Below are 13303 nucleotides of genomic sequence, written 5' to 3' on the forward strand. Positions count from 1 at the left end.
TCTCCCTAAGGCCAGTTACACTTGGGGATATTTTCTATCTGTATTTCATCCACTTTTTCTGTCAATAATACGGAGCTAATAGTAAACTACGAATCTATTTAGATGGCAGTAATAATACATCCTTATATTAAAAACACATCATGCACTATTTTCGTCCATTTTCAGATAGAAAACACCCATTAAAGTCTATGGAGAGACATTATAATTCTATTGTTAAAGCATGGACAAGACTCAAGACCTGGAATTTCCTGTGTGCACATGTGCCTGTTACCATCCCCCCATGAGCTAAGGACAGCATGGTCACCATGAGGCAGAGAAAGCTGGAGGAGAAACCTACATGGAAGTGTGGACTTCTTCTTTCAAGGAGATGATTTTTGGAGTCTATTGCTGATGTGTGAAGATGCCTACAACTGACTGGTATTTCTTTCTATTAATGTGGACACGTGGGACTCTGTTGCAGCCTTCCTGGGTGGCTATCACCCACCTATCCCCATGAGTTTATGGAAGCTTGGAAAGAGAGCAGCACCATGTATACCTGGATGGCTTCAGACTTCTTAGGGCAGTAGAACACAGTGGTAAGAAGAAAGGAGGAGGGCTTGTGATGAAGGACATTTGGGGCATTTTTTGTGGTTAATGGACAATAGTGCTGATGCAAGATACCGAACTATCAGCTGTGAGCAGGAGATCTCACCACCTACCAAAGGAACTACCACATGTTATCATGATAGCTGCATATGTCCCCCACCTCTGCAAAAAAAAAAACATTTCTGCCTGTTATATCTACATGCTGTGACCCCCTCCTTGTGTACTCCAACCATGGTCAGGCTGTATTATTAACATCACTCCGCACAGAGAACTAAATGATCCTGCAGTGTGTCTTTGTATTTTTTCATTTTAGTTGCTCTGATTCCTAGTATTTCTCTATCTGCCATGAGCTTGTATGTGTTTTCTCTCTTGTTATATACTACTGTACCATCCATGAAACTGTATCACTGAAATTTCCCCATTGTGGGACTATTAAAGGATTATCCTATCTTATCTTATTATAAGGAGGATATATCAGTATTTCATCAGTAATGAATCCGTTTATGCCTATACCAATGAAAGCAAATACAGATATATTTGATATGAAGCAGCCATGTCAGTAATGCAAAGGTACCAAAATCTTAATATTTTACTATTTGGAGCTCCATATTCTAAACATAATGTTAACAGGTGAACATTGACTTCAAGGCTTCAAAGGGTCTATCCTCTCTTACTTTATACTGCCGTATTCCTCATGATGCCTTAGTGTGATTGACAGGGCACTCTGTCAATCACTGTGAATTTCCACGAAGGATGTCACTATAAAATGACAACTGTGTCTTTACATCGAAGAGAATGGACTGACTCACAAGTGACAGCTGGATTCACCCCCTCATTGCACATATCATAGATATCCCTGGAAAAACAGTCTTTCTGAGATCAGCTCGTCTACTGGATTCCTGAAGCTTGCTGTTTGCAGAGAGAGGACACTTAAATAATAATTAATAATTATACAAGCTTTTATTTATATGGATTCCAACAATAAAGCGCTTCATAGAGATAATAACATTACATTGTAGACATGTGCTCTAAGAGAAGATCCCTCGTAGATCAATGCCATTGTACAGCCTAAGATGGTCTTATATTAGGAGGATTGTTGCAGACTACATGCACCCCTACATGCCAATGGTATTTCCTAATGTCAGTGGTATCTTTCAGCCGGATAATGCACTCGGTCACAATGCAAAATGTGTTTGAGGTCATGACAAACAGCTTATACTGTTACACTCAATCCAATTGTTCATCTGTGAGACGTGACAAGTCTTATCCATGGAGGTCCCAAATCAACACGTATAGGACTCTACACCTTAAGGACACGGCCAAAAAACAGTTTAGAGGACCTTTCATAACCATTGGCAGTTCCAGTTGCATCATTTAGTATGATCTGTTCCATTGATTCTGGCATAGTTGGAACTTTTTCTCTAGCCCCTACCATTCCCAAGCAATCAATGCTGTTAGTTTTGATGTATGATATGCTATTTAGTCTCTGTGTCAGGCAGGAGCAGACAAGGGGTGTGATCATGAGCTCTGACATTGGCTGTCTCTGATTGGAGCTCTGAATCACACCCCCTGCCTGACACTGCCCTTTTGACATCACAAAGCTTAAATAGCACATCGGGCACCCAAACTAACTGCACTTATTGTTCAGGAATGACAAAGGCTAGAGAGAAAATTCCAACTGTGCTGGAATGAGATACTAAGAACTAGAATTGGTGGTGGAAGTTGTTTTTAAGACATACCCCTATTTTTTTAAATCTGTTGTGTCAACTTGTGGATTCACTGGTATAAAACTTCACTGTTATTGTTATGCTTTACAATTTTTGATAGGCGGGGTGTGAGCAACAGAACAAAAATACTGAAAAGGGTAAACATCTGAGATACCAAAAAAAAAGGAAGTGCCAGGGTGCAGTGGGGTAAAAAGTGAGGTCTGTAGCGGTTCCCAACTAATGATCTTGACCTGGATCTAGTGCTATTACCCAATGTTGGTTTTGTCCTTCACTTCAGTACTTGAATTTGGGGATCTCAGATCTCCCGGATATCCAATACAGATGGTCATACAATAAACAATAGTAAAAAACAAACAAGAGTGTAAAGTGTATTGTTGTGGGGTCCCCGATGGAAACCCTCCAGGGATAGTCTGAAACTGTTGATATAGTCATTCTTAATAAGCACATTGCTATACAACAGCCTGTTCAGAAGCCCTAACTGCAGGGGCATAACTAGGAAAGAGGGGACCCCATAGCAAATTTTTGAGTGTTCCCCCTAACCCCCACATAGTATAACACCCACTTTACTGGCCTTCCCTTTATTTACCCCTCTCAAAATATTGTCACTTTTATTGGCCCCCATACAGTACACCGTCCCTGTTGCAGGCCTCCAACCTGTATACTGTCCTTGTTACAGACCCCCTAACTATATACTGTTCCTGTTAAAGGCACCCATAGAGCAAGGGTTCCCATTACAAGTACCCACACAACAAAGTTTCCTGTTAAAGGCCCCCATACAGTATAGTACATCCCATACAGATATAGGTATAGGAAACCTCTGCGGAGTTTCTGTGAGAAATGATGTGGTAAAACCGTGGTTTTTCACTGTGATTTTTTGCTGCGGCCTACTATGTGGGCCTTAATCTAGACCAGCTTGGTGGCTCAGTGGTTAGCACTGCAGCATTGGAGTCCTAGGTTCGAATCCTGCCAAGGATGGCCTCTGCAAGGAGTTTGTATATGTCCATATGGGACAGTGACTGTCAATGTCTGTAAAGCGCTGCGGAATATGATGGCGCTATACAAGTAAGCAAAATAAATATCTAATTCTTTTTGTAAAGAGGTAAGAAAATGGGTTTGGATGGTGCTAGTGCTGTTTGGAACTAGTCATAATATATAGGGATTACCGTATTTTTCGGACTATAAGACGCACTGGACTATAAGACGTACCTAGGTTTTAGAGGAAGAAAATAGGGAAAAAAAATTTTGAAGCAAAAACTGGTAAAATATTTAATATATGGGAGTTGTAGTTTTGCAACAGCTGCAAGGCCACATTGACAGGTGACCCTGCAGCTGTACGGGGATGCATAGAGTGGTTTTTTTTGTGGGGCCAGCTGTACTTTTTAGTTATACCATTTTGGGGAATATCTATTGCTTAGATCACCTTTTATTGAAAAAAAAAAACGGTGGTTTATGATTTTCTACTTTTATATATATATTCTAGGGAGAGGAGGTGATTTAGAACTTTTATTTATTTCATATTTTTATTATATATTTTTAAAGCTTTTTTTTTTTTTTTTTTACTATTTTATTCCCCCCCGGGGGCTTGAACCTGCGGTCACTTGATCGCAAGTCCCATAGACGGCAATACAACTGTATTGCCGTCTATGGGACATTCTATCTATTAGTATTACGGCTGGTCATAGAGACCAGCCGCAATACTAATACAGCAGTGACAGGCCTGGGAGCCTCATTAGGCTCCCGGCTGTCACCCGAACAGGTCGGCTCCTGCAATATCGCCGCGCAGGAGCCGGCCTGCATCTTTACAGGTACGGGGCCGGTGGGGACCGGCCCGGGGGAGAAGGGGCCGCTGATACTGACCCGGCATCCGCTGTACTAGAGAGGCGGATGCCGGGGAGGGATAGACGCCGGGGCCTGAGACATCGCTGCCCTGCTCTGCATGAAGCCAGCGGCGGGGGGGACGGAGGAGCGGAATAGCAGCATCACTCCTGCTGGCTTCATGCAGGGCAGGGCAGGGCAGCGATGTCTCAGGCCCCGGCACCTGTAATGGCGTCTATCACTTGCCGGCTTCCGCCTCTCTATTAGAGCGGGTGCCAGGCGCCACATTCGGCCTATAAGACGCACCCTTCTTTTCCCCCCAAATTTGGGGGGAAAAAAGTGCGTCTTATAGTCCGAAAAATACGGTAAGCTACACATTAATCATAAATGGAGTTGTTTTAAGTAATTTATTGTCTTTGATTTGATCCATACTGTACTATTTATATAGTATATACATATATAACATTGAGCAAATCCTTCTTTGATTGGTACTTTTGGCAGAAACACAATGTGGGTTTTCCTGCATCGTTTTTCCCTCTGGGGCCTCTCTGCTTCTATTACATCTATAAGGGAACCACCAGCGTTCCCGTAGGTATAATTGACATGCTGCGATTTACAAAAATGTGATCCTTTTTAAAATCGCAGCATCTCCACTGTGGATTTTTTTCTGCAATGTCTGGATGGGATTAGCCAGAATCCACTTTGCAGGAACTGTAAAATTCCGTAGTTTTTGCCAAATTGTGGTGTTTACGCTATGTCGGACACCAGCCTTAGTCACATTCTGGCCTACACTTCATCCAACCCCATAACTGCAAGATAGATCCAATATTAGTGGGGAAAAAAGCCCAAACGGCGGCGCTCGGCTTAACCAAACTGATGTATTGAGTTCAGTTCAATTGAGCTGTGTTTAAGCCAGTAAATCCATCTGATACACCACCCAAGCTTCCCAACTACTGTAGATACTCGAGTATAAGCCGACCCGAATATAAGCCGAGGCCCCTAATTTTACCACAAAAACTGGGAAAACTTATTGACTCGAGTATAAGCCTAGGGGGAAATGCAGCAGCTACTGGAAAATTTCAAAAATTAAAATGGTCGGAGTTTTTGGGTGCAGTAGTTGCTGGGTGTGGGGGAAGGGGAGGGGGTGTTTTGGTTGTCTGTCTGCCCCTTCTCTGAGCTTGAGGACTGGGTTCCCCCCCCCCACACACTTGGAATACAGTCTGGCTGAATATAGGGGATCTGCAGTGCTCCTATTAACCCCTTCCCGACGGAACAGGAGCACTGCAGATACCCTATATTCAGTAGACCGGGCACTGTCAGACACAGGGATATCTAATGTGTATGCTGTTTCACAGTCATTTTCTACTTTTATTTGTATTCTAGGGAAAGGAGGGACTTATTTTTTTATTATATTTTTTTAAAGTTTTTTTTTAAAACTATTTTATGGGAGATTCTATACATTACTATTGCAGTTGGTCATAGACCCCCCTCCCCCCTAAAAAAATTAAAAATCCTTTTTTTTTTCTTTTTTTTTTTTTTTTTGCTTGACTCCAGTATAAGCCGAGACGGGCTTTTTCAGCACAAAAACTGTGCTGAAAAATTCAGCTTATATTCGAGTAAATACGGCAGGGGTGTCCAATACGTCGATCGCAATGGACATATGGGTCGATCACGGGATGCAGCCAGGGATTCCCGGTGTCTGTTTGTTCACAGTGCAGGCTGAGAGTCGATTCTCAGCCTGCACTATGAACAAACACTCCGGACACTTGCAGGCCACTCTTAGAGATGGAGGGGGCCGGGGTGCTGTTTGTTCACAGCGCATTCTGAGAGTCATCTACGGACACTGGCAGGCAGGGCTGCCGCAGCCCCAGCCTGCCAGTGTCCAGAGATAACTCTCAGCCTGCGCTGTGAACAAGCAGACAGCAGGGATCCCTGGGCGGCCACAGAACGCCGCTGTCTCCTGCTCGCACGCTCCTTCCCGCCCACAGACACGCCCTGCTGCACCCACAGGCCCGCCCCCACCCACAAGAAGTGGGTAGTAGATCTTTCGACTTGGTCATGTTATAAAGTAGCTCACATGCTGACAAAGTGTGAGCACCCCTGATATATGGTATGTTAAATTGGCCTTAGGGATTACTAGTGGGTCTGTAAATTTTCTATCGATTAAATAGGGAATAAGGTTGGCAGGTGATATCATGGGAGTAGTGAAGGAAATATGTAAAAAGGTTGTATGTTATTAAGACAACACATGAAATTGCCTAAGAGGGTCCATGTAAACAGGTTGCATGGGACATGGTTGTAAACGGACACAAACTGACATAAACGGTCACTAAAGGACACAAGATAAAATTCCATTGAAATGAATGGAAATTGCAAACAGACCAGCTATTCTCCATTGCTAAAATCTTGTACGGACAATAGCTACGAACACAGCTGAGTGGACACCAATGGTGGTGTGAACACTCCCTAAGAGGAGATCTAGACAGAGATAACAAGTATGGAAAGAGAAATCTATGTCTGGTGGACCAAAGCTCCCAAGATTGTGGACAAAGACGGTAAGTATAGTAAGGGATGTGCTAGTGTAGGTTAAGGAAGCCAGTAAATAGATTCAATACTACAAGAAAAATCTCATTTTTTCAGGCCCATCATCAGGATGTAGGAAACCTAGGGCTGAGTCATCACCTTTATGGTAAGGACAGATTGCTCAGGGAGTAAATATCTGCAACACTCTGAGATAAATTACCTCCTATATAAGTAAAATGTGACGAGGGCCAAGCAAAAGGGAATCGGTACATTATATCATTGACCATTCTGTGGGATATATTTAGCACCTTGTACATTGATAAATGAATCTTAAAAGTTCCAGAAAAAGCCAACGTGTTCAAAAACGTCTAGTACTGCTTGGAAAGCAATCTGAGGATTAATAATAAGGAGCAGCATTTTGTCTGCAAATGCATAACACCAGCTATGTCCAGGCCTGTTATTTTATTTATTACACTTTTTTTTTTCAGCGCCATCATATTCCACAGCACTTTACAGACATTGACTGTCCCATCTAGGGCTCACAATCTATATTCCCTATCAGTATGTCTTTGAAGTGTGGGAGGAAACCCACGCAAACACAGGGAGAACATACAAACTCCTTGCAGATGTTGTCCTTGGCAAGATTTGAACCCAGGACTCCAGTGCTGCAAGGTTGCAGTGCTAACCACTGAGCCACCGTGCTGCCCTGTCACACCAGGATGTTGTAAAAGTACTTCTCTTATCATTCTTGAGGACTAGTTTTAGCTAAGGAGGCAGGAAAGCCAATAACATCACGTGCTATGCCTACTTATTATGTAAGAGGTCACTATTTATGCTATTTCTAAATCTTTGCATAAACAGCAATTTAAAGGGTCTGTTCAGTTCATTTTTAATGATGACTTAATCAATAAGAGATCAATGGAGGTCCAACATTGAGGACCCGCACTGATCAGCTGTTTGAAGGGGCTTCAGCTCTTATGAGATGTCTTCATTGTTGTAGTGAATGGACTCGGGAGTTGGACCCCCAATGATAGGCCATCAATAAAAAATTAACTGAAAAAAATTCTAAAAATAACAATTTGGACATTGTAATTTTCTTCCTGTTACTGGAATAAATTAATTTTATGGCCTCTGTATTTTGTGACACAGGGATAGCTAATAAGTTGATTTTTTATGTATTCTGGGGAAGGGAGTGATTTGAACCTGTTAAAGTTAAAAAAAAAATAAATAATAATAATTTTTAACCTTCCCCTTTCCCCACATCCCCTTGGGGAGGCTAGAGCCTGTGATCATAGGATCATTGCTTATCCTAAAGATTATAGTAAATATGCAAATTAGCTTTTTGAAGCAATGAGAGCATTGCCATCAAGAAGAGGAAGCAGAAGAGGAAGTCTTGTACTAGAAGGAATATCTCTCTCAGCAGATGCCATATGACTACTAGAGAAGAAGACACAACTGACAGTACAAAAAGACTACATTGTAAATGAAGTGCTCAAAAATAGCAAAGCACTAAATTAGTGGCCTAATCAGTGACTATTAGACTTGAACTGCATCAGTAGGCTTGTATTTTTTGGGCCATTAAAATGGGGGCCGCTAATACGTATATTGGGTAACCAAAAAGTAAACCCCTATAAACTGAGATTTTTTTTCAGATTAGCAGGCTGCATCACACTGTTGAGCACAAAATAACTCCTTAAATGATCAAGATTTTTTTTTCAGATTAGCACAGGCTGTGAGATGGTATTGGGCAAGCAACAAAAAAAAAAAACGTGAATATTTTTTTCTGATTAGCAGACTCCTCACACTATTTATTGGGCAAGCACAAAAACCTACTTAAATAACATATTTTTTTACACTAGTGCAGGCTGCGTGAAACTGTTTATTGAATGTACACTAAAAAAAGCTGAAAAAGTGATTTTTTTTCAGATTAGCACAGGTGAAAACAGTGTTTTGCTGTTGGAACAGCAGTTTATATGTATTCAATGAAGAAACTCTAGCCTAAAAATATGCTTAAAAGATTTTTTGCTAACAGGAGTGACTGTAGACATGAAACTGCTCTAGTGCACAACAGACAGATAAAATAAGATTATTGGCAATGGAAGGGTAACTCTTATCTGTATATTAGTCTGCAGGTTGCAGTGCTGTCAGGCTTACCAGTATTACTATTCATCCTCTGTACATGTACAACAGATGTTGACTAGGGTTGAGCCGATCTTGACTTTTCAGGATCAATTTTAAAATCCGATTCCGATCATTTTTCATTCGAACCCGATCTCGATCCCAATTCTGATCCCAATGCAAGTCAATGGGATTTTTTTACTAATCGGAGATCGGATTTTAAAAACAATCCTATTCACTACTCAGCATGGAATCTAACAATTGAACGCTTTAATTTTTAGAATCCACGCTGTGTAGTGATTTTTTTTTAATCACTAAGTAGCCAGAGGATTTTTTTTTTTAATGCTCTGGCTACTTAGTCCTCCCTGGTGTCCACTTACCTGCAGAGATGGCTGGTCCGGTGCCCGGTGTTCTCGTTCTTCTTTGCCTCGCTGCCCCCGCCTCCCAGGTTAGGAGAGTGTGGGCGGGTACAGGGCAGGAACACGTGATGTTTCCCCTCCCAGTACTCGCCCACACACTCCTAAGCCACAAGCTCTGCCTTCTTCCTAGGTCTTTAACACTGAACTGGGAGGCGGAGGCTGCGAGGTGAAGAAGAACAAGAACACCGGGCACCGGACCAGCCATCTCTGCAGGTAACTAGCTAATAGAGATGTTAGCTAGTCTCCCATTAGAATGAATGGACGCAGCCGGCGTGCAGGGGGTTAAGGCTGTGTGCCGGCTGCTTCCATTCATTCCTATGGAACCTCGGCGGAGCATATACTCAGTGTCAAGGCTAACATTGTTAGCTTTTCCCACATTGCTTGGCCAGTAGCAAAGCATTGTGGGAAATAATCACTGATCTCGACCCCACCTAAAAAGAAACACAATCACTCAACCCTAATGTTGACATGTGCAAAATAAAGTCTCAGGTGTAGTAATGAGACCTTTTCTAAGTATAAGGGCCCCTTCACACGGCGTAAGCGCTCAGCTCATTCCGAGCCGTACACGCGAGCGCTTCTAAACACTTCCCTTTCACTTCAATGGGAGCGCTCATAAAGCTGGCTTTACGCGCGCTCCCATTGAAGTGAATGGGAAGTGTTTAGAAGCGCTCGCGTGTACGGCTCAGAATGAGATGAGCGCTTACGCCGTGTGAAGAGGCCATAACAGTGCCTTTATAGGTGTCTATGATGCCTGTAGAGGTTTTATTGATAGTCTGATATTGTCTGAATCAAACTTTAAAATGGATGAAAGCAGACATCTTTGTGCCACTGTAGATGTCAAAAAGGGAACAGAGAATGCCCTTAACTTTTATGCTTTTAGTGTAACGCAAGGCAAAAAGAGATACAATAGATTTAATGACGAAAAACGTCAACCAAATTTAGTGAGTGAAAGAATGAATGGTCTGTGCTATACTGTATGATTCTAAAAATTGTCTGTTTAGCAAGAAGAGATTCTTTGTTCTAAAATCATGGCCTAAAGCTTAAAAGGGTTACACGACAAACAATATTTATCATCTATCCATTCATTTCAATGGGAGACAAGAGATAGCCGAAGTAGTACTCCTGGCTAACTCATGACGCTTCTACTGAAGTGAATAGGAGCAGGAGTGCGCAGGGGTTTGGACACTTTTTCCCATGTGCTTTCACAATGAAGGTAACCTTCCCCCCACCCCCTCTCTTCAGGATCGGTGGAGGACTCAGCGTTCATACCAGCACTGATCAGCTAATTATGCCAGTAGGTCCCCAAATTTTGGAGTGAGATCTCCTATTGGTGAGACTTTTCTTCATAGCCTCCACTGCTGTACTTCGTCACACTTGAAAAAAAGGTCAGCTATATTTTGCTTGTTATGCTTTCCCACTCCATATCACCTCTGTTCTGCTTATTCTACCCTCACACATGTCTGTTACGCACACACAGCACTACTACCTCCACATCTGCATACACAGGTCTGCCCTCTCCATGTTCTCCGTACCCACAGCTAGCTGTAATGCCACCATGTTTTCCCCCTCCATGCACAACACTGCTACCCACTTGTTTTCCTTCCAGCACACACAGCTCTGCTACTTTGTGTCAAGGTCTGGGGTTGCTAGGTGGGGTGGCATAGACACAAAAGTCCAGATTCTTTAGTCCAAAACAAAGGTAGAGTTTTATTTTCACTCAAAAAGGTAGTGCAGCAACAAAAGGAAACAATACAAAAATAAATACCTGCCCGGCTAGGCACTAACTAAACACAGAATAGGTTACCTCACCTAGAATAACAGAAATCCAAAAGCTAGTAGAATCATTCAGCTCCAAAAATATGGCCTCTCTGTTGGCTCTCCAGCCAAGCTCTGCCCAAAGTCTGCTGCTGGAGCTGACTTCTTTAGCCTCCCTTGATGAGCAGACTCTCTGCAGCTGAGTCTCTGATGGAACATCCCCAAAGTGTGGACTGGAGGGGGATGGAATGACAGGTCCCACTACCAACCTACCTGCCATTCCTAAAAATCCAGCCCAATACTGAGCATTTACCAAAATACAACCGGAAGTCTGAAATAATCCTCAGCAGACGTTCTTTCTGGAGTTTTCTCATCTCACCCACCTTAGTAGTCTGGGTGAGATGTACACCCCCTCCATTACCTGACCAGCCATCGGCTTACACTTGGTATTCCCCCCGCCACCCACAATTCTGCTACTTTCATGTTTCCTCCCTTTATACAGCCTGCCTCCTCCATATACTCAGCTCTGCTGCTTTAATATCCCTGCTATGGGGAATCGCTCAGGTAGATGCTCGTAGCAGTGCAGGAAACAGGGACACAGACACTGGATTGCACACAGGTTCAGGCTTCATTCACATGTAACACATACACTGCTTTTGCAAAGCCACAGGATAAACAAAACAAAACCCTTCTAGGCTGAGAGACTAACTTAAACGTAAGGAAACTTTTCCCTGACTATACAGGAGACTGGCTACCAGTCTCCCACCTTGTCAAATAACAAGGTGGCACAGTACCTGCTTTGGAGGTCTGGACAGTTCAACTCTGTCTGTGTGGTGCCACCCTGCTAGTCTTCACAATCAGACTGTTATTAGGGCCTGATTAGTCATCTGACCTCCCTGGTGTGAGTTTTTACCACACACCCTTTAGCTGCCTGGCATACCTGTCTTCCCAGACCATACCCTTCACTCTCTCACACTGCACACTCAGCTCTGCAACATCCACAATGCCTTCCATACATTCAGCCCTTCTACATTTACATTTTCCAACACATTCAGCCCTGTTATATCCATGTTTCCCTCCACATACTCAGCTCTGCTACATCCAAATCTCCACCACAAATTCAACCCTGCTATATTTACACACACACACACACACACACACACACACACACAGCCCTGAAACCTCCTTGTTCTTCCCTTAAAGGCAGCCCTGGATGTGACTGGTCACATAACTGAGACATCATCAAGCGTCCATTTGCAGGACTGCAAAATACTGGGAATTAGTATTGTTGGCAGTTTGCAGCCCTCCAGGGTGGAAAAAATTTCTATGGCTAGAGGATAAATATTGCTTGTTGCATAACCACTGCCAGAGAAATAAGCTTAAAACTCCAGCATCTTGTTTGTTCTTTCCCTCCTTATATGTAATAGTAATGTGGGGAGCCTGCAACTAACTAGTTGAAATTATAGATGAGCGAACCTCTCAAGATTCATTTTGGGTTCAGGACTTGTTAGTAGTAGTGAACAAGTTCAGTATGAACCACACTTTAAATTGGCTTAAAACATAGTGTAGAACACTCTCAGAGTACCTAGGAACCTATCTATAAAACATAGTGTATAATACTGTCAGGGCTCCTAGGAACCTATCTATAATACATAGTGTATAATACTGTCAGGGCTCCTAGGAACCTATCTATAAAACATAGTGTAGAACACTGCCGGGGCTCCTAGGAACCTATCTATAAAACATAGTGTATAACACTGTCAGGGCTCCTAGGAACCTATCTATAAAACATAGTGTATAATACTGTCAGGGCTCCTAGGGACCTATCTATAATACATAGTGTAGAACACTCTCAGAGCTCCTAGGAACCTATCTATAATACATAGTGTATGACACTGTCAGAGCTCCTAGGAACCTATCTATAATACATAGTGTATAACACTGTCAGGGCTCCTAGGAACCTATCTATAATACATAGTGTAGAACACTCTCAGAGCGCCTAGGAACCTATCTATAAAACATAGTGTAGAACACTGTCAGGGCTCCTAGGAACCTATCTATAAAGCATAGTGTATAACACTGTCAGGGCTCCTAGGAACCTATCTATAAAACATAGTGTAGAACACTCTCAGAGTGCCTAGGAACCTATCTATAAAACATAGTGTATAATACTATCAGAGCTCCTAGGAACCCATCTATAATACATAGTGTATGACACTCTCAGAGCGCCTAGGAACCTATCTATAAAACATAGTGTAGAACACTGTCAGGGCTCTTAGGAATCTATCTATAAAGCATAGGGTATAATACTGTCAGGTCTCCTAGGAACCTATCTATAAAATATAGTGTTGAACATTCTTA

The 13303-nt window shown here is 42.6% G+C and overlaps 1 protein-coding gene and 1 long non-coding RNA gene across 2 annotated transcripts in view; both read right to left on the reverse strand.

The window, feature by feature from the left end:
* The window catches only part of LOC142184919 (gamma-aminobutyric acid receptor subunit beta-4-like), a 149842-nt gene that overhangs the window by 92933 nt on the left and 43606 nt on the right, over positions 1–13303 (reverse strand). The gene's annotated exons all lie outside the window — the stretch shown is intronic.
* On the reverse strand, positions 10717–12049 carry LOC142184113 (uncharacterized). The gene is made up of 3 exons (XR_012711801.1): positions 11917–12049; positions 11384–11485; positions 10717–10810 (listed from the first exon to the last, which is right to left on the reverse strand). It is a non-coding gene; the product is annotated as an uncharacterized LOC142184113 (long non-coding RNA).

The sequence above is a fragment of the Leptodactylus fuscus genome, chromosome 11 (assembly GCF_031893055.1).
Source record: "Leptodactylus fuscus isolate aLepFus1 chromosome 11, aLepFus1.hap2, whole genome shotgun sequence".
NCBI lineage: Eukaryota > Metazoa > Chordata > Amphibia > Anura > Leptodactylidae > Leptodactylus > Leptodactylus fuscus.